The sequence below is a fragment of the Astatotilapia calliptera genome, chromosome 13 (assembly GCF_964374335.1).
Source record: "Astatotilapia calliptera chromosome 13, fAstCal68.1, whole genome shotgun sequence".
NCBI lineage: Eukaryota > Metazoa > Chordata > Actinopteri > Cichliformes > Cichlidae > Astatotilapia > Astatotilapia calliptera.
Window position 1 is genome coordinate 9,552,049 of NC_137434.1, and position 26,401 is coordinate 9,578,449.

At 42.7% G+C, this 26,401-nt stretch overlaps 1 protein-coding gene across 8 annotated transcripts in view; it reads left to right on the top strand.

Annotated features, from left to right (window-relative positions):
- LOC113035329 (signal-induced proliferation-associated 1-like protein 2) overlaps positions 1 to 26,401 on the top strand; it is an 80,100-nt gene that overhangs the window by 1,711 nt on the left and 51,988 nt on the right. The window contains exon 1 of one of the 8 annotated variants that reach the window (XM_026190837.2): positions 15,491 to 16,089. The exons of the other annotated variants lie outside the window; for them this stretch is intronic. The gene's annotated coding sequence lies outside the window, so the exon portion shown is untranslated. Of the gene's footprint in view, positions 1 to 15,490; positions 16,090 to 26,401 lie in introns of those variants that run through there. 8 annotated transcript variants of the gene reach the window in all.

A 26,401-nucleotide genomic window follows, 5' to 3' on the forward strand; every position in this document is an offset into this window, starting at 1 on the left:
ATTTCTATTAGGCTACCTTTCTAGGTTGGATTAATGTCTTTTGTTAATTTCTGGCTGCTGAGTTTTACATTTGAAAGTTACGTTATAGAAGCAAATGTAGGGTTTTTTTTCAGATGATAAAAGATGAAAGATAATGTAGATGAGATTAAGGGTCCTGGGTACCCCATCTCACCCCCTGTCATTGGCACACTCCTGGAGCAAGACTTGCTCAGCAGCCACAATAATGACAGTGCCGTGGTAACTCCTTCAATCTTAATTTGAATAGGGATCTGTTGTGTTCTGCCATCAATAGGTTGCTGAGAGGGCCCCAAAGAAGAAATATGTGCTCATCTATTTCTAACAGCGCCTTCTGCATGACTAACCAGACAATGGGTAATTGAGCCAGATAGATATGTCTTTCAAAATAAAGTTATGTGCGCAGCTGAACAATAAGGCACCTGTCAGGTCTGGCAGAGAAACGGCTTCCTGTGACGTGCCCGTGGGCCATATCCAGTTGTTATCATTGCAGAGCTGTTTAGGATGTCTTCCGGGCTACTGGGCCTGGAGTCGCCTAACTAGAATTACAGCCATTATCCTTGGGTTGTGTCACAGAAATTGTCTGTGAAGATGTTACTGTAACACATTGATTATTTAACAGTGTTGGCGGATATCAGTCTTCTCACATCAGTTGCTTGCTTGGGATGTTTCTTTTCTTTCTGTTGTTTCTGTTCCCACGGTGGTTTCCTACCAGCATGCTGACAAGTCATAATTTGGAAAACAGCAGAAGTGAAACAAAACTGCTAAAGGTCTTGTGTTTAAACCAGGGTTGTTGTTTTTTTTTTTTTTAATAATGATGATGCATTTCCCGCCATTGAAGGATTCTCTTGCAACCATTTCCAACCAGTCCCACACCCCTTTCATGTGATGAGGATCAGAAACCTCGTCTGGTGCGTGCCAGCTGACTGGCTGGCTGGCTAGCTAGGAGTCACAATGGGTCTCCCCAACCAAATCCTGTTGCTTCAAAACCAACCAACCAGCAGACAGGGGATCACATGCTGCCTGCTCATGTTGTGAGAGCCACTCTTTCTCTCCACCTTTTTTGCCAGCCTTTGTTTTGATTGCGGTCTGGATTTATGGAAGGATTTAAGTCAACTCACCGCTGTCAGGACAGCATAGATGAAGTCATTAGGATAATGTTGTTGTCGTTTTTTGTGAATTTAGTCTTTGCTCCACTTGGGGTCTGTTTGTGATGGATGTGGGTGATTCACTAAGCACTGTTCATAATGTGCCCAGAGTAGACAAAAGCTTCCTTTTTAATTTGGGATTATGAAATTTGTATCGCTGATGATCGGGTAAAAGCACCAGAACTATCATCAGTACCCCTCATTTGTCTGGTAAACAATAAACCTTCCACATGGTTCTCAGAGGAGTATTGAGATATCTTGTTCTCGCTGCTGATCAGCATGGTGATTTTCCTATTGGGTTATTCATCAATTTTGTCTGCACTGTGCACAGTATGGTTTCTTAATGTGCAATCATTGTAATAGTATTAAGGTGCTAATTTTCTTGCTTAGTCACTGGTTTGTGTGGTTTGTGCCAGTATTCATCTCAGGAAATCACTGTGAGAACAGGCCTTCCTAGTTCCATATTTCCACTCCTTATGCAAGATGGGCAATTGAGACGTTATGGCTTGCGGTTTGTATCCTGGGAACATGGTAATAACCTTGGTGTCTGGGACATGTATCCTTTGTTAATCTTTGTTGACCTTACTTTGGCATCTGATAGCGTCAGCAGGAGTGAAGGATGCTATACGATGTTTTGAAGCTCCTTGGCTCTAAGTCAGACAGTGACTAAGGAATGGCATGTTGCATTTTATATGCTTAACACATTACTGTTGCTTGTCATGAAGACCAGCTTAACCAGCGTTGACCTTACCGTTTAACATGACCCCCACATAATTTTCAAAACCAGGCTGTATCCTGTTTGCATGACAGACAGATGTGATGTTGACTACATGGCAGTGGTTTACAGACAGCAGACTGTACAACAATGCTTTGTCTGAAAGAAAATTGTTAATTGTCCACATGCCAGACAGAATTGTGAAATATGGGGCTTCTTGGTCTCGGTGAGGCTGCCTGTTTAAATAAAAGACTTAATAATTTAATATAGAAGGAATATCATTGCCATACTTATTAGCCATTCCCTCACCTCAAATCACAGGTTTATCCATACAGTCAGTATGGTGGTTTGTTAGAGTTGTGAGGGTTGTTGTTTCACCAGATATTTAACATTGACTTTTTAAAAACGAAAATTAAAAAAGTCCCGTACATTATAGATTTGCAGCTGAGAAGCATGTGGGCGAATGCTTCTTCCTGCCCCAATGAGCTATGCTCACACTCACTGTGTTTGTACCATAAAGGCTGGAGAAATGCCAGTGAAAGTTATTTATGTGCTTTGTCTAAATGTTTTGTCGCTGGTCTGCAATGGAGAGGATAAGTCCTGGCTAGTCACTGACTTGATGGGAGCCAAGACCGGCAGTGACCCATAGGTTAAGTCAGTCTGTGTTTTCCCCCGACAGGCCCGCACAATCGGGACAGCTGACCTCTGTTGTTGCAGCCAGCCCCCTTTGGGAGATAAGGAGGATTTGGTGCCCCTGTGCATACCTCCTCCCTAGTGGAAAAGAATAGCCCTGTTTAAGTAAATGGACATGACTGGGTGAGGATGATGCAGACAGAGTCCAGACAGGATGTCATTTCTGTACACTTTTCTATCTTCGTCTGTTTATTGGAACCTCAGTATATCACATGTGTCACACACAGGAAGTGGAACCGGTTACTTGTTAGGAATGTTGCTTTTACTCTGTTTGATTAAATGTGTGTCTAATTTGATTGGATCACAAATTGGTTGTAGTTTTTTCACCTGTGTCTGTCATGTGTCATTTGACTACTTCTAATAGAAAGTCAAAGGCCCCCGTAAACAGTTGCTTCTTCCACCTATCATCAGTCAAATTTGATTGGCAGAGACCAATCAACTGCAGTGATATGCAAGTAAGGCTTATTCCAACTGTAGGAACGATGCATATGATTTTTTTAGTGCTGTCCACTTGGAATCTGATCTCTCTGTCTTGCATGCACGCACACCTATTGTATCAGCCCAGAGATCCAGAATCAGCGTTTCCCTGTTGTTTTCCCATATTACTCAAGATATTGTGTTTTCCCTGATACAAATGTATATAATAGTCATCATGGTATTCCTTGAAAGTACAGAAAACTGCTCCTGTAGTCTTAAAATGTGGGCCAAAGTGACACAAAGCCCCTCCCGTGCATACATCAGTGTCCTTGACTGTCAGATCGACCTGGGATAAGCTAAGGCATTTTAAGCGTTAAAAGTGCACGACTGGTTTCTGATAGAGGATGATTGTAATTAACAACTGAAATGGAGCAGATCCGTGACAGATGTGCCATAAAGTGCTCGGGCTTTAGTGTGTGTGTGTGTGTGTGTGTGTGTGTGTGTGTGTGTGTGTGTGTGTGTGTGTGTGTGTGTGTGTGTGTGTGTGTGTGTGTGTGTGTGAATCACTGAGGCATTGCTGCTGGGGCCAGTATCCTTCACTTAACCTCGTGAGCACACTGCAGTGCTTCTACACTGTTGTTGAGCACAAGGTTATGACAAAAATCATTATAATCTACATTGGTAGGAGGATGGCTTCAATGAATATCGCACTGTAGAGCTTAAGCGGTAACAAAAGGCTCAAGTTTTAATATTAGAAATATAAAATGTATGTCTAGACAGCGATGCAGAATTTTAACTCCTTTTCGCTATATGATAGGATTATTTTGTTTTTCTGTGTGTTGCCCTGTTGTGCCTTGTTTGCAGAGTGGTATGTGCAGGATTTCTGTTGTGTATCAGCCTTTTTCAAAAGGAAGGAACTTTCTCCTAAACAGCCCTTTGTCAATTGTGAGAGAGTGTTGCTTTTTTTTCCCTTTTATAGCCGGTTCCTTTCATGTTCCCAGATCAATGACATGAGACAAATTAGAAAGTCTAGTCATGGTCTGTAGCCTGTCATTGTGTTTTTAAAAGTACTGATGAGACATATTGGGAGGAGGATGTTATTCTTGTTTGTGCTTCCACTGCTCCATAAATCAGATGATAATGAGTTTAGCTACCCTGGGAATCACCAAAACTAAAACAAATGTGGCCATTTGTACTTTTATTGTCACTGCGAATTTTGAAGTGGTGTGATGCAATGCGTTATTGTGATTGTGTAATTTCTTTCGACTCAAGCGGAAAGCTATTAAAATCTTAAGTGTTGGCTCGAAGAGGTCAGAGCTGTTCTTCCAAGCTCCATTTGGTGCACATAAACATCATAGTGTCTTCAAAATCCTTTAAATATAAATATTTGGTTTCTTGGAGTTCAGTTTAGATACTTTCTCATTCATGGGAATGACATTACTGGGACATTACTGTGAAGCTTTTTTTTTTTTTTCTTTTTAAAGAAAGTCATTTACAGCACAGAAATGGCTGTACGTGATGTTGCTTTTGGCCTATTCTTGTAAATTGGTATAGTCTGAATATTTTAGACAAGCCTGAGATAATACAGGGAAACCTTTTACACAAAGTACATGGGAAGGCTAAAGCAGAAAGAAGCTGAACAGTCAGCTTGGCCTTTCCTTGTTCTTGGGGCAGCAGCGGTATGATGTGTTTAAGGAGCACCGGCCCAGCCAAGCAGATCTAATATGCTAGAACATTATATTCCATGTCTTTTTTTCCCTTCCTATTTATTTCTTTGTCTAGCCCTGCTTCTATGGGATTTGTAGAGATTATTGATGGAGGATAATGATCTTGAGTGACAGTGCCCTGATTTTCTTTTTTCCTTTTTCTTTCTTCTGTAATCGCACTGTTTGTCACTGTGAAGGAGATCAACTGCCCCCTCCACCTCCTCTGCAGCGGAGTGTATTGAAAGCTGCTGTTGATGTTTGGAGGTTAGCCACAGGGGGTGGCAAGATGCAGAATGCAGAGCTAGAGGGAAAGCACTGAGTGCTAGTCTTTATATGGGTTTACTGCCTTTAAAAGAAGAGGAAAATAAGATTACATAACACAATCAGGACAAACAGTGTCCCAGACACTATGCTAGGACCCCGACAGGAGATTTGTGTATTTGTAATTCTTACATAGCTCCACAGCTGTGTGTTCATTCAGTGCTTACCTTCCCCAGGCCATGTTTACTGGAAGCCTTTGGAAGCTCTCTGAAATGTAAACAGGACTGTAGGGCCACAGGCAGTTCAGCGCTAAGCTGCATGAGCTCGAGCCAAAACACAACGAACCAATGAACACACAAATGCTAGATGCACAGCCAGGTGCTGTATATCTGACTGCAGGAGCAGCTGTATAATTACATTGTTCTCATCTGTCTCAAGATGATCTGTGTTTGGGAAGAAAACACAAATACCAAAGGACAGAGGTCAGAGGAAGCTGCCAACCTTTGATGGATAGTTTGTAGTGCATTTACTTCAATATCCTCACAGAAAGCTAAGCTAGCTACACGGCTAGTCATCAGGTCACACACGCAGATCTCTCAGGTGATGACATTTGACATATCCTGGGGGTCCATAACGAGAGAAATTAGTGTCAGTTAATTATTTCCTGTCATTTTGCTTAATTTCCACTGAAAGGCGGTCTGAGCCCGGGGGTCCCTGAGGAGAGGTCTTGCTTTTCCCTTTCCTCACACAGAGACGTTTTCTTGTTTAGTCAATGCTGACTTGTTTGTTATATATTTGCTGTTGTCCTGCAGAATAGACAACATGCCCATGGCAAGGTGGTGTACAGTAAGGCCTCATTCACCAAAGATTATGTGTGAAAATTGTCTGCTCTTCTTATGCATATGAGCTTGCTCTTTCTTTGTATAGGCTTCAAATTTTCACTGGAAACTCAACAGTTGTTGTTTGGGAAAGAGACTGAATGAAGGACCAAAGGGAACAAAAAAAACAACAACAAGATATTCATTTGCACAGGAGAATTTTTTTTTATACACACACACACACACACACACACACACACACACACACACACACACACACACACACACACACACACACACACACACACACACAACACACAGAGTACAGGTTAGGTTACATGTGTGGGTTTTTTTCCATTATAAATTATACACATGGGAGCAAGATCAGAGATGACAGAGTAATCATTACAAATGACAAAGGTTCCATACTATCAGGCTAGTGTAATAACTGTGTAATAGCCTCTTTGTAATAACTGTGAGGGTCTTCTGTGACCTTAATCCCATGTGACTCGGCCACATCCATGGTTTTAAAGTAAAAATCCCCTGCTCTGCTACCAACCACATCCAAACAATGTAATAATGTCAGTGGTGCAAATCAGTACCTTTTTATTATTGCTTTCTCTCTTTTTGCCGTGTGTGTGTGTGTGTGTGTGTGTGTGTGTGTGTGTGTGTGTGTGTGTGTGTGTGTGTGTGTGTGTGTGTGTGTGTGTGTGTGTGTGTGTGTGTGTGTGTGTGTGTGTGTGTGTGTGTGTGTGTGTGTGTGTGTGTGTGTGTGTGTGTGTGTGTGTGTGTGCGTTCTCAGCATCTTTCTTCGGCCTGTTTCCATCTTTTAAAGGCTGCACTGGCTTTTTGAGTGCACATTCACGGGGCTCAGGTTGTTACACAGCATGGAGACCCATTCGCAGAAAGAGCCTGCTCAAATCCATTAGAAGAGCGAAATCTCAAAGGATGATGAAATGGATGTGAGGCAGCATGCGGTAAGGAACATTTAGCTGTCTTTCTTCAGTACGCTCAACATTTATTCTGACATCATATCCAATGGGTAATGTCTGTTAATTCCAGTAAAACATAAACACCACTATCCCGTATGAATGTGGTGCACGAAATATAGACGTGGGGTTTGTCATTTCAAAATCAAATGAGCTCCCCCGGTTGTACAAATTCTGTGGGAATAGGGCTATCAGTGCTGAAAAGAAGCATGATAGGATTTTGCCCCAGGAGTCTCATTGTGGGCTGTGCTTATTATTGATTTAATATTGAACCGAATAGTGTTAGTGTCTGTGGTTTCTCAGGGATGATAGTAATGCTAAGAAATCAAATATTTCAAGGTCAGATGCAAACGTTATCCAACAGACTCCAACAAAGTTCTAAAGTATGTGTATCTCTTATTAACCAGGCAGATTTGGTGTGTAGGAACAGCTTGTGGGAGTCATTCATCTTATCAGCCCTTGCTGGAAATAGTCCAGCAATCTACCAAAATAAAAGCAAGGCTTTCCTCTGTTCCACTGAGTCGGTGTAACTTATACTGATGCCAGCGCCTGGTGATTTCTCCAAATGCTGCCATCTTGGTGAAATTCTTGGGAGCCTGCTGCAGTTTAGAGATAAGGAAGTGAGGAATAGTAAAGTCTGTCCAGTGCTGTGATTAAGGACAGTCACCTTCCTGTGCGCAATCTTCATCTTGTGACTGATCTCTGCACGACTGAGGTCAAGTACATTAAAGACTCTAGCTCCGGCTCTGTGTATGTCAATCTGAAATTGCATAAATATTGATGTCAAAAGACGTGCATTCACTAGCGGAAGAGAAGCTACGGTGTGGGGTAGAATCGTACTCCTTATGACTGTTGGGATTTTATTTCCACTCTTTGTTCACTCCCTCCCTTCCTTCATAAGGGCACCTCATCAGATCGTTGGCCTCAATCTGTTCTGAAGCTCAAAGGTCACTCAATCACCAAGGACCCACACGTCAGGTCCTATCAGTAAACCAGGCTCCTGGTAGGAGGAATTAATTAATCTGTTTTCATCTCCTTGGACACTTTTCTTCATTTACCATTCAAAAAAAAAAAAAAAAAAAAAAGCATACTGTGTGGAAGCCGAATAAAGCAAAAGCAATAATTTCCCAACCTCCTCTCCACACTTTTTGTTTTTAACGTTTTATAAGATATGTGAACATATAAATCCAGACAATTAGTAGAGGTTGATGATGGCTTGCAAAAACGATATGTAGATATGCGCTGGAGTGCGTTTTTCATCACTCAGACTAAAGGAAGGACTGATTAGGTTTGGTGAAAGATCAAGGTGTCTGTGACCTCATGCACATCCTTTCTTGAGAACACAATAAAGCCTGAGGGGATTTTGTGATGCTTCGCTGTTTTAAAATAAAAATGTTTTTGCCCATAAGTCAAGAGTTCATTTACTGATTGTGACAAAAGCGCTCTCACATGTCTAATAGGATAAGATGATGAAGTGATGACATTTTATAAAAGTCAGACATGCGTGGATCTGACCTGCTGGTTTCACTGGTTAGTTAACGTATACGACATCTAGGCAGTAATTGTTTACGGCAGCTGACTCCCGTCTAAATCAGTGAGATCAAGCGTGGTGCTGACGGGCGGCAGAAAAGAGCGTAACAGATTTAGAGCAAAGTAATTTCCCTCGAGTATGGTAAGGTGTGCACAGTATTAAAGACAAAAAGTGCAGAGGCATGATGCGACAAAGATGCATTTTTGCAAATTTATGCAAAGGTGTGAGCGTATGGGTGGCTTTTTTCTGTTTGTTATTTTTTTTTAATTTATTTATTTATTTTTGATACACTTGTAGCCACCACACCTCCCTTAAACACACCCACCACATGCCATGCCAGCTGCAGCTGTTGTGCCTCAATGCTGGAGATGTACAAAATTCCTCTCCCTCTGCAATTAGAGCTGGAGATTGCTGAATAGCACACATTGCAATGTCCTAAAATTGCTCTTGCTCTCCTTTCTTGCTCCCGAGAACTCTGAGTAAATAGAAAGCGATGAGAGCGAATCGCGAATAAACTGGCCCCGTCTGCCTCCGAGTTGACAGATTGTGCGAGCTGCTCCTTGTGATGTGCCGTTACCCGGTTAAAGAAACCAAAGGGTGGAAAAAGGCCTCATTGATAGGGTGGGTTTCTCATGCCTGACTGGGAATGTTCGCTTTCCACAGAGTCAAGTGGTGCATTGTGATCTCAACCAAAGAAATGCAAATATATAGAACAGATGTACTACTTCTTTTCTTCCTCCCCCGTTTGTCGGCAGGAGTAATCTCTCACTCTGGTGGAAATTGTGTTGGGTGCACTCTGGGTGCAAGACTAAAGTGTTAACAAGGGAAAAGCCATGTCACCCTGGCACATGTGATGGCTGCCTGCCTTTCAGGGCCTTTTCTCAATAAGGCTAGATGCTCAGGAGAGATAAATGGAGGCTTTTGTGGCCTTTGCCAGAGGGAGAACTGCACAATGCAGGACACACACAGAGCGAGGTCTTTTCCAGAGAAAATGGTTAAAAGCAGCATTTCTACAGTCCCTCCTCCTTTCCCTCGCTTTCACTCACTCCTTCACTTTTCTCATGTCTCTCGCTCTTACCCGCTCACTCTCCAAATCTTTTCCTCCTCCGTGAGAACTGAACCTTGCTCCCATAATGTTTCCATAAACGGGCTGAGGGAATGGAAATAACTCGGACCATTTCCCATCTCCTCCTTCTATCCATCCTCCCCCCACTTGCAGTCTCTTTACAGGGCTGTGGACAGTACCTAAACACACTGCTTTTAATGATACCGAGTGTTTTACACAGCTCCGAGCACTCGCAGAGTGCACCTCGTACACCCTGGTCTTTGCAGGCTTAATATAGCTGTGCTACTGCTGCTTCATCAGACATTACCAGGCCCCTCCACTAACAGGACTGCTTTGAACAGGATGGAGGTCAAATTGGTCTTCTGCCTGAGATTTGAAGTACCACTACACAACCAGGAGATACTGACTCTGAATTACAAGCTATTGTGCTCCCCTTTCACTATTACCTATCATCTTTTGTTATTAAGGGTCTCTCTGCCTTCTTTCATTCTTGCTTTTTCAAGTTATTTTTTACTTTTTGATACAGTCATTATTTCCCATGCCCACTCTGCCCATTCTTATTTGTCCTGTCTCTTTATCTTTCCCTTCCCCTTTGTGACTCTTTGCATATTATTGTCTTAACTGTCGCAATGTTGCTGTCTGGGGTTTTACATGTAGATTTGCATGTCGGTTGTTGCCTGCATCTACAGGCCATCCTGCTAGCGCAGGGCAAACTCTCATGTGGGTGGCTGTCCTGGGAACAGATGTTTTTGGTGCCACTTGTAGGGGGAAAAGCTTTGAAAGCGACTCCATAAAAGAGATGCCAGCTGCATGACAAACTAGGGCCGCCTCGTCCTCAGGAATTCTATCAGAGCCATTTCTCTCTGAGCCCTGGAAACACTGCCTGTTGAGAATAAGCAGAGTTCTCACTTAATCAGCCTGTTCCCTTTGGATAACTTCATTAATTACAGAAGGAAGTTGTTCTGCTGGAACATATGCTCCAGATGGCCACAGACTTCACTTTTATAAAAAAAAAAGTTAATCTTTTATTTCTTAGTGTTGTAGTTAGATTATCTTACATGTTTCTTTCCTTCCAATCTCGTTGGTAGTAGACTTTCATTTTCAGCACCTACGACATTTCCAGCATCTGGATTCATATGATCACTTAGCTTTTGCTGTACCAGTTGTTTTGTTTGTAGCGTACACCCAACTTCTCTAGCCAGCTGTGAAGCAGGCATCTGGCATCTTCTGCGGTCCTTTAAAAACACTGGAAACCATATCGTTAACAGGGCAAAGTTGCCAGTGTCAGCTTTCCTTTGCTACTTTAATGCCTCTGCACACGTCCGTAGCGCAGCACCTCTGATTTGGCATCTGCACTCTTTCCCCTGCCAAACTTCCAATGAAAAGCAGCTCTCTGGCCAGTGATTATCATTCACCTGCTAATTTTAACCACTGCACTCGTCACAAACCCTTATTATGTCCCTTATGGATGAAGGACGTCATCTGTGCTGCACACAAAATGCACTGAACCTGAACCACTGGTGTTGGCCAATTTTTTTTACCAAACTAAAGTTAGGATGGGTGCTCGCCTCAGGAGATCCCAGTCATATGTTTATTGGTAATGATATACTGTGTGCAAAAAATGAAAACAACTTGCTCAGATAAGATATGTTCAGCAAGCCAGTGGCAATGTTGTACTGTTCAAAAATTAATCTATGGGTTTGCTCAGCAGTGTGACTATAGCAGCAGGGAATGAAGTCTTCTTCATCTGGTATAAACAGAGATACGGTTGCAAAGCAAATGATTTGGGAAATGTGGTGCTCAGATTTTAAATGAAGCATTATTTGTTGTCTCCCATGTATTGGGCTGTAAGGACTGCCTAAGAGGCTGAAAACAAAAGTTCCCTGAACAACCACTCGACCACTCAATTTACAGCTGAACTGAGCATTTCCCTCCTCATGACAACATGTAGAGGGGTGTGTTGTTGTCTGACTCATCCTTTTAAAAAGTTTAAAAGGCAAATTTAATGTTGATTATTAAAGTTGTGGCCATTTTGAGTGACGGGGAAGTCAAAGGAACGGGGGGGTTGCACAGCTAGCTGTCTGCTAGGCTAATTTGAGTCACTGAACTGGACCTTTGTCTTGTTGTTTGGAGCATTTGAATCCAGTTATCTGACAAGAAGATGGATGGCTGTGTGGCTGATCATACTAGCAGACAAAAGAAGTCTGTGTGTGTAAGTGAAGTTCTAGTTGTCCTCTTTTAACCAAGCTAGCTAGCTTGGCTAACAAGATGCATTCTACAAGCTACAAGCTAATAACCACAACTGGTAAATGGCCTGTATTTGTATAGCGCTTTGTATAGCGCTTTTCTAGTCCTTAAGGACCCCAAAGCGCTTTACACTACATTCAGTCATTCACCCACTGGCGATAGCAAGCTACATTGTAGCCACAGCTGCCGGACACAGGCGCCACCGGGCCCTCTGACCACCACCAGTAGGCAAACACAGGGTTAGTATCTTGCCCAAGGATATTTGGCATGCAGCCAGGAGGCAGCTTGGGATCGAACCACCGACCTTCTGATTAGTGGCTGACCTGCTCTGCCACCTGAGCTACAACCACCCCAACTAGCACGCAATAAGTGCTAGCACTCGACCGTCTTGTTTAAATGTGGTTAAAGCCATAAGGTGAAATTCGATGCTTCAAATTGGGTCTTCACAAACCAGAGATGACGCCATGGCAACTGCGTCCATATTTTATATACAGCTTATAGTATTGACCATCTAGCGATGTATTTCAATCATTTAGATATCCAAATGGCAAAGTTGTCTAGTTATTTTGAAAAAAAAAAATAGCGTTTTAGTGTATTTTTTATTTACCTCTTCTGTTAATCATCTTACAACTGTTTGAGAGCTTTGAAACCATCACAGCTACATTGATATTCTCTTGCACATCTGGCATCTTTTTGGTTCCCCTCTTTTTATAGACTATTGATTTTCTCTTTGTGTTTCATTTGTGTTTGTTTTGCCTCAAACTGCCTGAAGCAATAATGCGTGTTTCCCTGAATTCTCTGACTCACCGCTGATCTCTGTGCCCCTCTCTCCTCCTTTCTCCTTTCCCTCCCTCAAGTTTCCATCTTTGTTCAGAAGGGAGGTCTGCTGTCACTCAAGGCTGTCATGTGCAGAAAAAGTTGCCTAGCAACAACATAGAGGGATGCAGAGCTGCTGTTTACTCTCCACCCGCTCACCTCATGTGCCCACTACCCCCTTCTCTTTCGCTGTCTTCCCCTGTTGTATAAGATGGAGTGTTATGGATGGTGGAGGCGGCAGCGCAGCCTCTGGCTTTTTGGTGAATTTGGACAACAGATACAGAATAAACTGAGAGAAGGTGGAGAGAGGGAAAGGAGAGGAGGCGGGGAGATGGTAGGGGAGTAGTGACATTCAAGAGATGATGTGTCTGACTGTTGCCTGCCAGCTGCTATTCCTGCCTTCCTCTCAGCAGGGGAAACTGGCCATTTTCCTTACAGTACCCTCTGTACATAACTAAAAGAGAAACTTGTGCTCCCACAGCCTGCTGTTATCAGCCAGACTAAAAATACTGAGAAGCAAGTGTATCACATGCCTGGCTATCGTCACACGCTCATGAAAAGAGGCTCAATCTCAGCAGATACAGGTACCTTTGATTCTCTATGGGTTATTAAATGTTCCCTGGTGGAAGCAATCAGGCAAACCCCTTTGTTAACTTGTTTACTGTAATTATATAGCAAGGCTCAATGGGTTCCTCACGGCCATGCTGAGGAAAGCTGCAAGTTGGCTGTGGAATGACACGAGTCACACTCAAGGTTGCTGAGAATCAAAAGGCTTCACAGACACAAATAATCTCAGTGTCGAATTAGTATTTTTATCCATCGAGTCGTTTTATGAACGCTCCAAAGCTTTTGACATCAATATGATGAAAAGGGTTGATATTAAGTTGTTAGTGCTGCTGCTGTATAGACAGCTTTATTTAGCCCAACCTTTTTTGTTTATTTTTAACCACGCCTAGCTTAACAAAACAAATCCTACCCTTGCTCTGCCATAGGTATGATATAGTCTGGGCTGTTTTATTTTATTTAAATTTTATTTTATTTTTTAGTTGGCTTTTATTCACTTTCTTTTATGTAAAGTGGCATACATGGTGTAGATGCCCTGTCTGAGACCAGAAGGAAACACAAGCCCAGTCTCAGGGATACACAAGCTGGTGTGTTCCAAGTGTTCGCCCTAATAAATCGGATGTTTTGTTTCAAATCAAATGTGCAGCTCCAACCACTTTGGTAACACCTGGAAAACACCTTTTTTTCTTAGCTTCTCTGGAGAAAAAGCTAGCAAAATTATTTCCTTTAAAACTTCATTAGGTGTGCAATATATTAAGTTATTAGCTACAAGTGGAAGAATGCTTCGCTTGTCTTTAAATCTACATAAAGAGTTGAAAAAGTTTATGAGATTAACTCAGGAAATCAACAGTTTCGACCAGATTGCAATTTTCTACAGGAATTAGTGTCTCTTCTGCCACTAAAACTACATTATTTCGTTATATTTCAGCTCATTCAGAATGGACCAGATGGCCACTAGCTTAGACCCCAATTTTCAGTATATTTCCTTAAATGAGTCCAAATTCTTTCTGGAGTGTTTGAAACATGAGCTTAGAAAATATGTTATTTTAGTGTTTTGTGAATGTATGCTGTTCTGCATGCGTATCCGCTTGTGTAATGACTACCTTCACTATGTAAATTACCCATCAAACGCGTCCGTCAGTGTGCAAACGAGCAGCGTTTGTGGGATTGTGCGTTTCTCCACAGGCCCTGCTTGCACATGTGTGTAGGCTGATGAATAGTTTGTCTGTTTGCTGGGATGCAGTGACAAGAACTCTTAAGTGTTACCTCCTGTGGGCTTCCCACTCTTCAAATAAAACTCTTTCCTTCCCCTCAACTCAAATCAAAGCTGAGAACCTGCCTGCAGAGGCTGGATCAAAGGAAGACTGTGGCACAAAGACTTGCACCCGCTGCCATTCATTCAACTTGATTAAAGTCTGTCATTTCCTGCTATTAACACGTTCCTACCTCCAACCATAAACTGAGCAAAGCCGTTATCAGGAAGTGGCTAGAGTTGTCACTATTTTTGGGTCCTTTCAATTAAATCCCCTGAAGCTTAATTATGTAACATTATATGCTCTTTCTGTAGCCTTCCTGTGTCTCGGGAAGGCTGACTTTTTGAGAAATAATAGTTTCAGTTACATAAACATATTTACAAATAGTCGGTTGTAGTTACTAAAAAGGCACAAGTTCAGTTTTTAAGCCACTCTTCTGCAGCAGTACTGTCCTCAGTGGTGTAGGTCACAGTTATTGCTCTCCACACCCATATTTCAGCCACTCCTTTACAGATTTCCAACCAGCCTCCTTCACTAAATCCATATTAGAGCCTTGACACAGCAAGCTGACCACGGGTGACTCTCATCAACAAACACTTAATGGCAGCCTAATGTCGAAAGTGAAAATTACAGTGCCATATGAAACTTTTTTTTAAATGGACTACCAACTTGGCAGGCACAGAGAAGTGATCATCTGTAGTGTTCACTGTGCAACTTTTATGAGATGATATGAAGCAGCACATAAGTTAATCTTTGTTGGTTGGTGTGTGTGTGTTTGTGCACGGGAGAGTGTGTAAACCTTAAAACCACAGCTGTTTGCTTCAAAACACCAGAGAGGGGTGTCCTGCAGAGTTCTGTTTTCATACATTTCTCTTCCTTTCTTGCTCTGAAGACCATCATAACCTCACCCCTCCCTGCCTCCCCTCGTGTCTGGTTGCTGCAGTCTCTGCTGCTGATGGGAAAAAGTATGCAGTGCTTAGCATATGGCATGTGGATAGAGGGATTATCATTTTTGGGGGAAAAAAAAGAAAAAAACCATGCCTCCTCCTGGGCCTTTCTCCGCTTATCTCTGTGTTTAAGGTGGTCGTGGTTGCTGCTAGCTCTGTCTGCCAGACAGACCTTTGTACCAAGCTGTAGTTCATAAGAGAGAATGGATAAGTGGATTCCTGCATCTCCCATCACTCCAAATGTCAGCCATCATGAGGAACTTGGAAGGTCACAGGCTTGATCTGGGGATCTTTTTCTGGGAACAATAGCTAACCCCCCCAATTTTTCTTTTCTTCTTTTTTCCCCTCCATTCTTGTCCTTCCTGTCAGCCCGAGAAGCTCTGAATGTCACGGTCCGTTCCCTGCCCCCAACCACCAACACCAACACTCAGCATTGCTCCCCACCCCAACTCTTAGCCAACACAGCCACCTACTTTCCCTTACATATGCTAATGCTGCAGCCTCATTCAGCTGTTGGTGGCTTTGTCACAGGGGGGAGGGCTGTGTGCATTAAGGGGCAGCTGTATGCATTTCACTAAATTGACTCCAAATAGCTGCCAGACTTGTCCTGATTTTACTCTCTCCTTCTCTTCTTTATACCTTTCTCCATTTTTCTTTCCAAGCTAGCTGTTAGTAAAGGAGCAAAAGGAAGGTGCTGCAGTTTATTTTTCGAGGCTTTCTGCCGTGGAGTGTGTCGGGTTCCTCTCTTTCTTTGTGTGCTTTTGGGTGGCTTGTGCTCAACAAGTGGCTGATGGATTTAATGCACTTGGATAGCATCTCCACAGTGAGCTCATTACCACAGTAGCTCACAGGTCTCTGTTCTTAGAATTTATGGCTCTGATGAAAAAGGACTCTATTAATCAGGTAAGCATGGCAACTATTTATCTACTGTTGCTTTTTCATTTAATGGCCTCACACAGGAAAATGGTGTAAAGGCTAAATAATGCACGTTAGTTAACATGAACTTTTGTTTGAGCCGCATTTATGTGCAGCATCAGCTTCATAAAAAGTGGAGTACGGCCTTTGTGTGTTTCAGACAGTTCTTGTGAGGTGACTGAGTGATTCATCTGTATATCCGTGCTTGCTCCTGTCTTTCGTTCACATCCACTGATTGACTGAACATGGTTTTGTGTCAGCAGCAGAGATTGCAGCTGCTGCCCTGAAGTCCAAATTATCTCTCTTACACCAAAATTCTGTCAGCAGCACCGGGCTGACGGTGAGGAAGAAACTTTGAAAAGGAAATAAAAAGCTGCTGCACTGAGTACAAGGAGGGAAAGACGGTCTATGGCGGCGACGCGTGCTGAGGTCGCCCTGCTGTCAGGCTGCATAAGTGCTGCTGCCCAGCTGATGCGTGTGAATGTGTTTGCGTCAGTGTGTTGACTCTGTCTTAACCGCGTCAAACACCTACTTCCCCTCTCTCGCCTGTGATAATGTGACAGCGTGGACTCTGCCTGACCTGACAGCAGAAGCACAGATCTTCTGAGAGCTTTCGAGCTGAACACTTTCCTTTTGCAAACTGAGAGTTCTCCTCTCACCGTTTTTCTTCTCCTCTCCCAGAGAGAGTGTACTTTTCTGAACAGGCTGCCATTGGTATGGCTGTAGCTAAGAAAGCAGCAGGCTGCTGGGAAGTGGCGGGGTGGGGGATGATGTGTGCTGATGGAAATAGGTGGTGGTTTATTCTGGAGACTTGCTGGGCCACATCAACCCTGCATGTCCCTTTCTGTCGCCCCATAGCAGAGAGGGCCGCTGTGGTTAGGCCCAGTTTGCGGGGGACAGATGGTCCCTTTTGGAGAAGGGCCACAGCACAGAGGTCTCTGTTCGTGGGGCTCCACCAGAGCAGCCAAGAACAAACACGGTCTCCTTCTGTTGGGAACATTCAGGAGCTTCAGTCTGTGAGACCTAATGGATTCAGGAAGTGACATCTAAAACTTTGCATGCATGTTAGGAGTGTGACTGTGACGCTGATAATTTTGAATGACCTTTAAATAAGTGCTTTGTGAATGCGCTGCTAGTCAGATTTCCAATAACACTGCATTCAATTAGTCATATTAGTCAGTATTCTTTAGTATTGCAACAGAGGAGAGAACGGGGGACTCTTTGTCTTTGTCCGTAGCCAAGTTTGCAACATTGCTTTAATCTTTTAATTGGTGCATTGTGAGCTTTCTGTCACTTTCCTGCAGTTCTTGTTCTTTGTTTCCATGCGAATAAACAGGGAGAATCTGTTGTCCTGTCTATTTTAATTCTCAGATCACCCTGAAACAACTAAAGGACAATGGCAGTGTGCTGCCCGGCAGGCGCTGGGCAGACGGCCAGCTGGCAGAGCGACTGGGTAGGAGACTCCCATTTTCAAGCAGAACCAAGAGGAGGCTTGCCTCTCCTGCACTGCTTATAGCCAGCACCATGATTATTGTGCTCCTTCTATATGAGCTTTAGTCCGAGCAACTGGGGCTCTTTTCCAGAACATAGCTTTGACGCATAGCTCAGCTCCACACCTTGTCGATGTGATGCGCTTAAGCTACCCCTTGATGGATTGCTGTTAGTAATTATGTTAATCTTGGCATGTAAAGGTCATCATTCTAGTGCTGCAGTGGTAATTTTATCAATGGCTGTCATCCGTAATGCAGTACTTGGCAGTGGAATTTAAAGCCATGCAGCAAATTCATATGGGGTATTTTATACTTGCACTGGAAATATGACAAATTACTTGAGGGTTGAACTGTCAGCTTAGTTGCAACCAAGCTTCAGAGCTTTTGAAGTGCTTTAAGAGGATGTGTTTTGATGTTTAATGAGCCCACAGCATATAAAAACACTAAGTGATTGTTTTAGAGGCTCTTAACGTACATCAATTTAAAACATGCTTTATAACTTTGCAATGCAGACAGTGACTTTGAAGCCATGTTTATATGAAAGAAATCAATGCGCAGTCATGGTTTGTTTTTGTTTTTTTGACTCTTGCATTGTATATTTCTGCAAACTCTCTATTGAGCCTTTTTTTTTTTAATTTTTAATTTTTTAATTATTTAAACCATTCACGTCTTGATTTACTTTTACTCTCTATGTCTTTGTATTGTTCATCACCCAACCTCCCCTCAGCTTCATTTCTTTTAAAGTGAGTTACAGGTGTTTGGTTTTTAACCACGAGTAAGAGAGAAAGCCAAATTTGTAACTACCAAAACTTTTTAGCTCTTGATTCTTTGTCATCTCCTTAGAGAAGACTTATTAAAAATTTCCAGCCAGGTTGTAAGCGGTTACTTGACGTGCTGACATTAAAAAGCTTGGGTGTTGTTAGTGTCGCTATTTTTATCTTTAATTGTGACTGAGATGAAAATCAGGCTACACTGTAAGAGTCAAATGCTGGTAATTCCAAAGTGTTAAGACTCCATTTATGTTAGCTGTAATTGTGTTGTCTTTGTATTTACCCCTTAGCCAAAGTTCACTCTACAGACTCACAATTATTTAGGCCACTTTGCTCTGGCGGAGCCTTTTTCTTTGTCTATAGTGGAGCATATGGTAGATATTACGGGATTTGAAAGTGTGCAGGAAATGAAAAGAATTCCCTTTTTTTTTTTGTAGTTTCTGTAAGGTAAATACTCACTGTTCCCTCAACCAAGTGAAATAGAGTCACATCGTGGTTGACCCCTGAGCCTCAGACTCAGCTGTAGCCAGCACATTCCAGATGGAGCTACAGCCAGCACAAAGCAGAGCAGGCTTCAGGGCGCGCTGGTGTAGGAAAACGGACTGCGTGTTCATGTTCATGTAAGCCGCCTCCCTGATAAGACTAAGGCTACAAATAACCACCAGCCCAAACCGCAAACTCCACAGCGAAGCAAACGGCTATCTTTTGTTTAATTGTACATTGTGAGAGCATAGCTGTTGATAGATGAGGTGTGGCTCGGTAACTGCTGGAGGACCGTCACCTCGGGTTAGAGCAGCAGCCACAGAAGCAGATTATCAGATTCGGCTCAGCTCGGAAAATGTCTCTACTGCCACTTGTATTCCAGCCGTTTTCCGTCTTGTGTCTGTGGAAAGCCGTTCAATTTTAGGATGCTGTGGAAGTATAAAAGTCTGATTCTGGTATGAAGCAACTTCCTCTTTGAAAAGCTTCCCATCTAGTCCACTTGATCCAGAAGGGAAACAGGTGAAAGGATTTTTACTTGAGTTTTATATAGATCAAAATGCAGACAGAGCATAAAGAGACTTCTTTTGAAGCTGCACTTATGCCAGGGGTTAGATTCCTGCAGATACTTTGGTGGGCGCTTTCTGGTCTCCCCCCCCCCCCCCCCCCCCCCCTTTCCAATAGCTTCTTTACTCCTAAAACCTGTGCACCTGCGGCACTGACTGGGCATTAGTAAATGTGGGCATTTCCCACAGTGCATTGTCAGGCTGGGTGAAGGGTGAGTGGGTGAGAGTATAGTTTACTCTGTGCTGTCTGACCTCCTTTTTTCTTCTTCTTTTAAATCTTTCCTACTTGTTCGTCTTCTGTTGGTTCAACTAAGGTCTGGATGCGCTGAGATATAAAAAAGAAAACAAACCTCTAATTGTCTCTCATGCTCCTGTGGAAGTTGCTTCGCTTCAGAGCCTCTCTCTCCACAAGCACACGCCCATATGAACTCAGGCTCCACTCTTTTGTAACATTTTATGTCTTTAATCTCCGCTGCTGCTGTCATGCCAATCATCACTCTCTCATGAGGTCACTGCATGTGTTTGTGTGGTTGTGTAATTATGGGCAGTGCCAGGCATATTGGATTTTGTCAGACTTTTCAGCGGTGATGCCCTTGTTTCTGTAGATGGTTTGCACTGTAAAAAGCCCAAATTCAAAATGAATGTTTTTGTGTGTATGTGTGTTTTAGATGTATTTCTTCTAAGCTGATATGATCTAAAAGGGTAAATATCAGGTTTCCTCTACTAAAAGTTTAGTTACCAAGTGAGTCAACAATCTTGGACTGAATTCAGTCTAAATGTGGAGCTAGATCACGGAAAAATAGGAGTCCAGGGACTGTCCTTCAGAAAATCACTTCATGGATGGTGTCATTCTTTCTGGCGCATATTTAAAAAATGACACTTGCCAAAGAGAGTAGCACTCTGACATTATTAGTATAGCTGGCCTGTCAAGACAACTTCTGTGTTTGAAAACACTGGTGAAATCAACTGTAAATGTCAAGTTGAGAAAATCTGGTATAGCAGGTTGTGTATTTTCCATAGAAACAACAGCAACTGTTGGTTCCAGAAAGCTTGGGGTGACACAGTGTACCAACTGTGTATATATACCCGTGCCTAGCTGATAATAGTACATTAAAGGAAATATGTCTAAATATGTAACAAGAAAGTAAGTGGAACATTCTTTTCACAGCGACCCAATGGGTAAAGTAATACAGTACTTTTGAGACGTATCTTGAAGTGGATACAGCGGTTGTTAGCACATCACATGGCAGTACATCATCTTTGCTTATCAAACAGAAGGTTATGAGTTGAAATCCAACCCTGCAATAAAACACCTGGGATGTTGTTGTTGTTGTTGTTTTTTTTTTTGTTTTTTTTTTTTTAAATTAGTATCGCAAGTGCTGCTACTCTAGATGCATGACTAAATATGAATAGTGACGTTAAATTTAACCCTCTCAGGCTCAAATTAAACTTTTTGTTGCTAATGCACAACCAAGTCCTGCAGTGGTACTTCTGAGTAAAAAAAAAAAAAACTCATAAAATATGTATGTGGGGTAATCAGGTTGTTAGTTTTTAACTGTTGCAAATCTGCAACGCCTGCCTTGAGAGGGTTAGCAAGCTTACAATGACCCTTTGACTGAAGTTCTTAATTTGTTTTTGTTTGAGCTTTTACAGTGTCGGAGGCTGTGCACAGTACACATATGGGGACTATGACAGAAAAATGAGATGGCAGATTAGTACTAAAAGATGTTGGTGCTGATGGTACACTCATAGACAAATGTTCTCACAGTCAACAGGACAAGTTTGCGACAAATAAACTGCCCAGCGTTTGGCTTTGATTGCTACAAGTCAGAACTTGCTGAGATGTTTGCAAAATCTTGTCCACAGCAATTCTAGCTAGTTAACGGTCTCCGCTCTGTGTGTGGGGTTTTTTCCCTTCTTCTTAAAGATGTGGTCTTTGTTGTGCATGTACTTTGTGGACCATGCAACCTATTGTTTATTTAGTCACTGAGTTGACCTGCAATTACCAATGACTCATGATCCAAATTAAAACCAGAAGGACCCTAAGCTGTCTCCATTTCATATAATGAAATAAGTTACCCCAAGTTTACTTATTTGCATTCTTGAAGTATTACCTTTTTTAAGTGTTAAATGCTAAAGAGAGGTTGTTTTTAATGAATAGGCTCACTCATTTTGGCATGTCATTCAAGGGGAAGCTGGCATTCAGCAGCTCTTCTTCTCTTGATGTGTTGTTAGAAAAGCGTAATCTCTTTGTTTGGTTAAGAGAACAAACATGCCCTCTCCTCATTTGCTTATTGTTGTTGTAATGCAGAACCACATCCATTTCTTTCTGTGTGTGTGTGTGTGTGTGTGTGTGTGTCTGTGTGTGTGTGCCTGTGTGTGTGGGTGTTCATTTTAAGCACAACTGTCAGGATTTCTGGCCTTCATTCTGTGTGACTTGCAAATTCTGCAGACCCCCAGTTACACACCCAGAGCCTTTGAAGACATGCCAAATTTGATTTCCAAGTATACCAGAGCCTTGAGTGACAGTGACTTATGAGGAGGAAAGGATGGAGGGGAAGTAGTGGGTAAATGGAGGATGATTTTGACCGTCTGTTTGGTAAGTGACAGTCACATCCCTCTATCCTCGCTGATGGACAACACTGTGAAATTGGTCCCTGCTGAAGTAATATTTTTAATTCCGTAGCTTACTTCTTGCGTAACCCTACTTAACCTAAATATTTATGAGGTTTTTTTTTAAATATTGTTAAATTTTGTTTTATGTGTTTTCCAAACCATGTGAATATTTTAAAGGATAAGAAGGCTTGATATAGTCTGTAGTTTCATCATGTTAGGCTTGATAAGGCAGCTGGCTGGGACTCATTTTACTAGCTTCCCTACCGCCCACTGAGGGTGTGACCCTCCATTCACACTGGCCATTAAAATCTCAGCATTACTCCCTGCAGGCAATATTGGCACATCACGGTGTTCGGTAGGTGGTCTAAGCACAATAAGAGAAGGTGGAGTTTGATGATTGGGTTCTTACCGGCTCAGATACACTGCTCTATCGCCGCGTTGAGGAAGGAGTGGCTTCGGCCATTAATGGCAGGGCTTTAGCTTCAGTCTTAATATGAGTGTGAGGTGGTGGGAGATTATTCCCTGTTGTGTGGTTGAATTGTGGGAGCAGCAGATGAAAAAGGAAGAAGTTGAATGGTGCATTTCGTGTTCTTTGGTCCATACTTTCATAGCTTTAGTTCATGTGATCAGTAACGCACACGCATACACAGTCTTAACACCTCTTTACAAGTGTCCTTTTGGTTACGGAGGGCCTTGGGGAAGGTGCCATGCCTGGTTTCTCAGGCCCCAGTAATGAACTCTCAAGGATAACATTGCCCAATTAATTGGTTCTGTGGTTTTAATTGCACCGATCTCTTTGAGCTTGGTTTTGGCAAAACTCCCATTCTATTTTTTTTCCTTCTCTGCTTAACCTCTCATTCTTCTTTTTGTAACAACCCAGTTAAGGTGAAGAATCGCTCCAGTGAAGCAGGACTACAAGTTTTTTTTTGTTTTTACCCCCCCTCTTTTCTCCTCCATCAGATTGGAGATGTCCGTGTCTGGTTGCAGATATCTCTGCCCCAACCTTCTCTTGCTGCGAGTCTGATGAATTTAATATCTAAAACCAGCACATGCCCCCCTCCCATTCTCAGCACAAGGTTGCAAGCAGCTGCTGACAATGGAGGATTGAAATCAGAGCTCCCACGTTGTTTTAAATCAACTCCTTGGAGGGAGAAGTGCCAACACAGTATGCAGCGCTGATTTGATCGCATTTGAGTGCGGAGTGATATGGAACGCGATTTTATTGTTTTTATTTTAAGTTTATTGAGGAATCAAACGGAGGGCAGTGAAGCATGTGAAACGTCCCTTCAGGTTTGTTTGCTTTCCGCTTGGATTTTATCCCCCCTTCCTCCTTGTTAATGATGAACACAGTGAGACACATCCTAATGTCTGACTGTCTGCAGCATGTCAGTGTAAAATGGCAGAAGGCAGGTTAAAAAAAAAAAAAGGTTTCAAATTCATTGAGAAGGACTTGTAAATTTCATTCACATCACAACACTGCCTCACCCGTTTTATGATGAAGTCCATGAGCTGGAAAATTGATGTAATCATCTTGGCCTCTAGTCTACATTGCACCCTAATTTGGCTGCAGGAGGAGAGGAGAGGATGACTGCATCGCAGCTTGGCCTCTGCTCCTGAGGTTGAGGCTTCTTGGGGACGAGGCCAGCTACAACTTCCTGATTGCAGAGAACAGAGGAGCATTAATGTGGCTCAATTACACAAGGCTTTATTAAAGATAATTGGCCATAATTACAGGCCTGCATTCACCCCAAAGGCGCAAGAGTGGCCAGGCAGGTTGGTCGGGACTAAGTAAACACGTCTGACTTTGACCTGAGGTGCAATAGGTTGGACACAGGAGGATTCCACATTTTATAGGAATGTGAAAATTCGATTCCTGCTTTGACGGTTATTATCTCAGTTGAAGGTGTTGTTACATATCATGCCAAATGTCTTTTCTGGGCAAAACCTGAAGGTAAATTGTGCCTGTGATCTTCAAACACATGCAAATCTTGATATTTTGCTGAAATGATTGTGACTTCTTGGTGACTTTTCAGCAATTGCAACACTCGATTTACTCAACCCGTGCGAGCGGAGCGTCTCAAGGTTAAGCAGCACATGATATTTTCAAAGATAACTCCAGGCCTAACAGCGTGCTATTATGTGGCATGTTTAGCTACTCAGGAATCAATTGCTACCTGAAATGAGCGTTGATGCCAACAAATCGGGTAAGCGAAGATGCAGTATTCCTCTCAAGAACTTTTTTTTTTTTTTTTTTAAGGGCTAATGACACGGTTCTGCTTTTTTCACGTGCACGCTATGTTCCTAATTTCCTGAAGTGCTGTCAGTGCTGAGTGGATTAGTCTTAATAATGTTGCGCTCAGAAAGTGTTTGCGACTGGCATCAAAGTGCTTCAGCGTTGATGTGTGCAGTGCTGTTTTTGTCAAACATCCTGGCACTGTGACTCTTTTTCCATAAATACCATTTGCAAAATTCCGGTTTTCTCATTACTAGCTCAAGTAGCTCAGGGTTTCACTCAGCGTGCCCTTACTAGTCCATTAGATAAATCTGTAACTATAAACATTTGCAGAGTTGGAACCAAAACCCAACAAAAGCACACTTCATGCTTTTGCTCGGAGAGCCTTCCTCTCCGTGCTCGCAGTGGCAGTTCTGCACAAGTGACTGCAGAAGTCAGTCACTCGGGTGAAATGGCCTATTAGCAAAAGAAGAGTATTAATCTCAGAGTGGTGGACAGAACACGTTCACTTTTCTGACAGCGTATTAATATCTGGCGGGCCTTTAATCAGGACACAGTGTCAGAGGATTATTTTAAGACCTGTCAGAACCGCTGGGCCACTCCTCTCTGGATGAACCAAGATGAAAGACAGATTCTCCAACATCAGACAGAAAATGAGTTCATTACTGTAATTAGGCCTCTCTCCCATCTCGCCTTCGCCATTCCTTCCTCCTGTTCACCAGGCCTTTTGTCTTAAACGCCCATAATGGCGATGCATTACTCCACTTAGCGAAAGCAGACCTCTCACCCCTTTCCATCTGCTGTTTCACTTGTGGAGACCAAAACAAAAGAAAGGAGAGAAAGAGGACAGAAAACACACACTCTCCCAGCAGGTCACACAGGAGCACGGATTCTGCTGACCAAGTCGCCTGTGGCATCCTCACTTGGTGGAGGAAGGTGGGGGTCGAGACATGGTGCGGGTCGTTAATCACTGTCAAAGGGAAATTGGCTAATAGAAGAAAGTAAAGAGAAACACAGACCACCATGTTCACTGGGTTATCCTGTCCAGGGCAGCTCACCCTGGCTTGACCCCAAGCAGCAACACAAACAAGGAGAGGCTGGACTTTATGAACTTAAATAGGCTAATCTGCTGTTTCAAGAGACTGGCTTGAAAGACAAAAACTCAGAATAGATTTTTTTTTCCTTTAAGTGTTTAAAAATGAGGTGTTGTCCTCTTATTTTTAGCCCCTCAACATTTTTAGTTGTTCAAGTGCAGACGCGATGCTGCAAACAGCGCTAATAAACGTCAGGCTTTGATTGTTCTTTGCTCTGTCTGTGTTGACAGGATTTCTGTCTGTTTCTCTCTCAGACTACAGTGAGAAGTCAGTCATGCTGTTTTGTTGTCATGCACTGACATTACAGTATGTCAGTTTCTTTGTTCCTCCTGTCCTCAGTCATCCGTTAAAAGCGTCTATTGGAGTGTCACCACTGATAAAGCTGTTTGTGCAGGTGGCGCATTTTGCTGTCACTCGCTCTAATTGCGAGTGTGAAAAAACAGTGTTCAGTCGACGTCTGGGTGTTGGTCAGGAGACTGCTCCCTGTCATGCCTTTAAAGGAGACTTGGTATTAATTTTGGTTGACCAGGAAAAATCTAAAATGGCTGTCTTGCTGCAGGAATAGAAATATGGGTATAGCTACTTAATATTTTTTTCCCCCCGAGGTTCCATGTTTGTTTTGGCTAGGGGATATCTCCCATGTTGTCTTGAGATAATGGATGTTTAGTGTTGCAAAGCAGTGGATATCTCTTAAGTATTGGCTTACAATTCACAAAGACTTTAGGGATAAAGTTAGCCTTTAAACAGACTGCTCTAGATCTACGCATGTAGGCTGCATCCAAGATTGCATGCTAACATGCTATTCAGTACACAGAGTGTGATGTAGGAGTGAAACCTAACTACAAGCAACAGTAACAGTGGTATGTGCAACGCATACCTTTTCCAGACTTTGTTATTGTCACTACACTGCAGGCAGACGTGCATTTCATTATTCATTTCCAGCAGAATATTGCAGTATGCAAGCAGACGACGCCAAATAAGAAAAAATAGAAGTGAAAGGGAAATGTGGTAGTCGTATGCATAACCCTTGGTGGTGGAGAGTGCCCAAGGA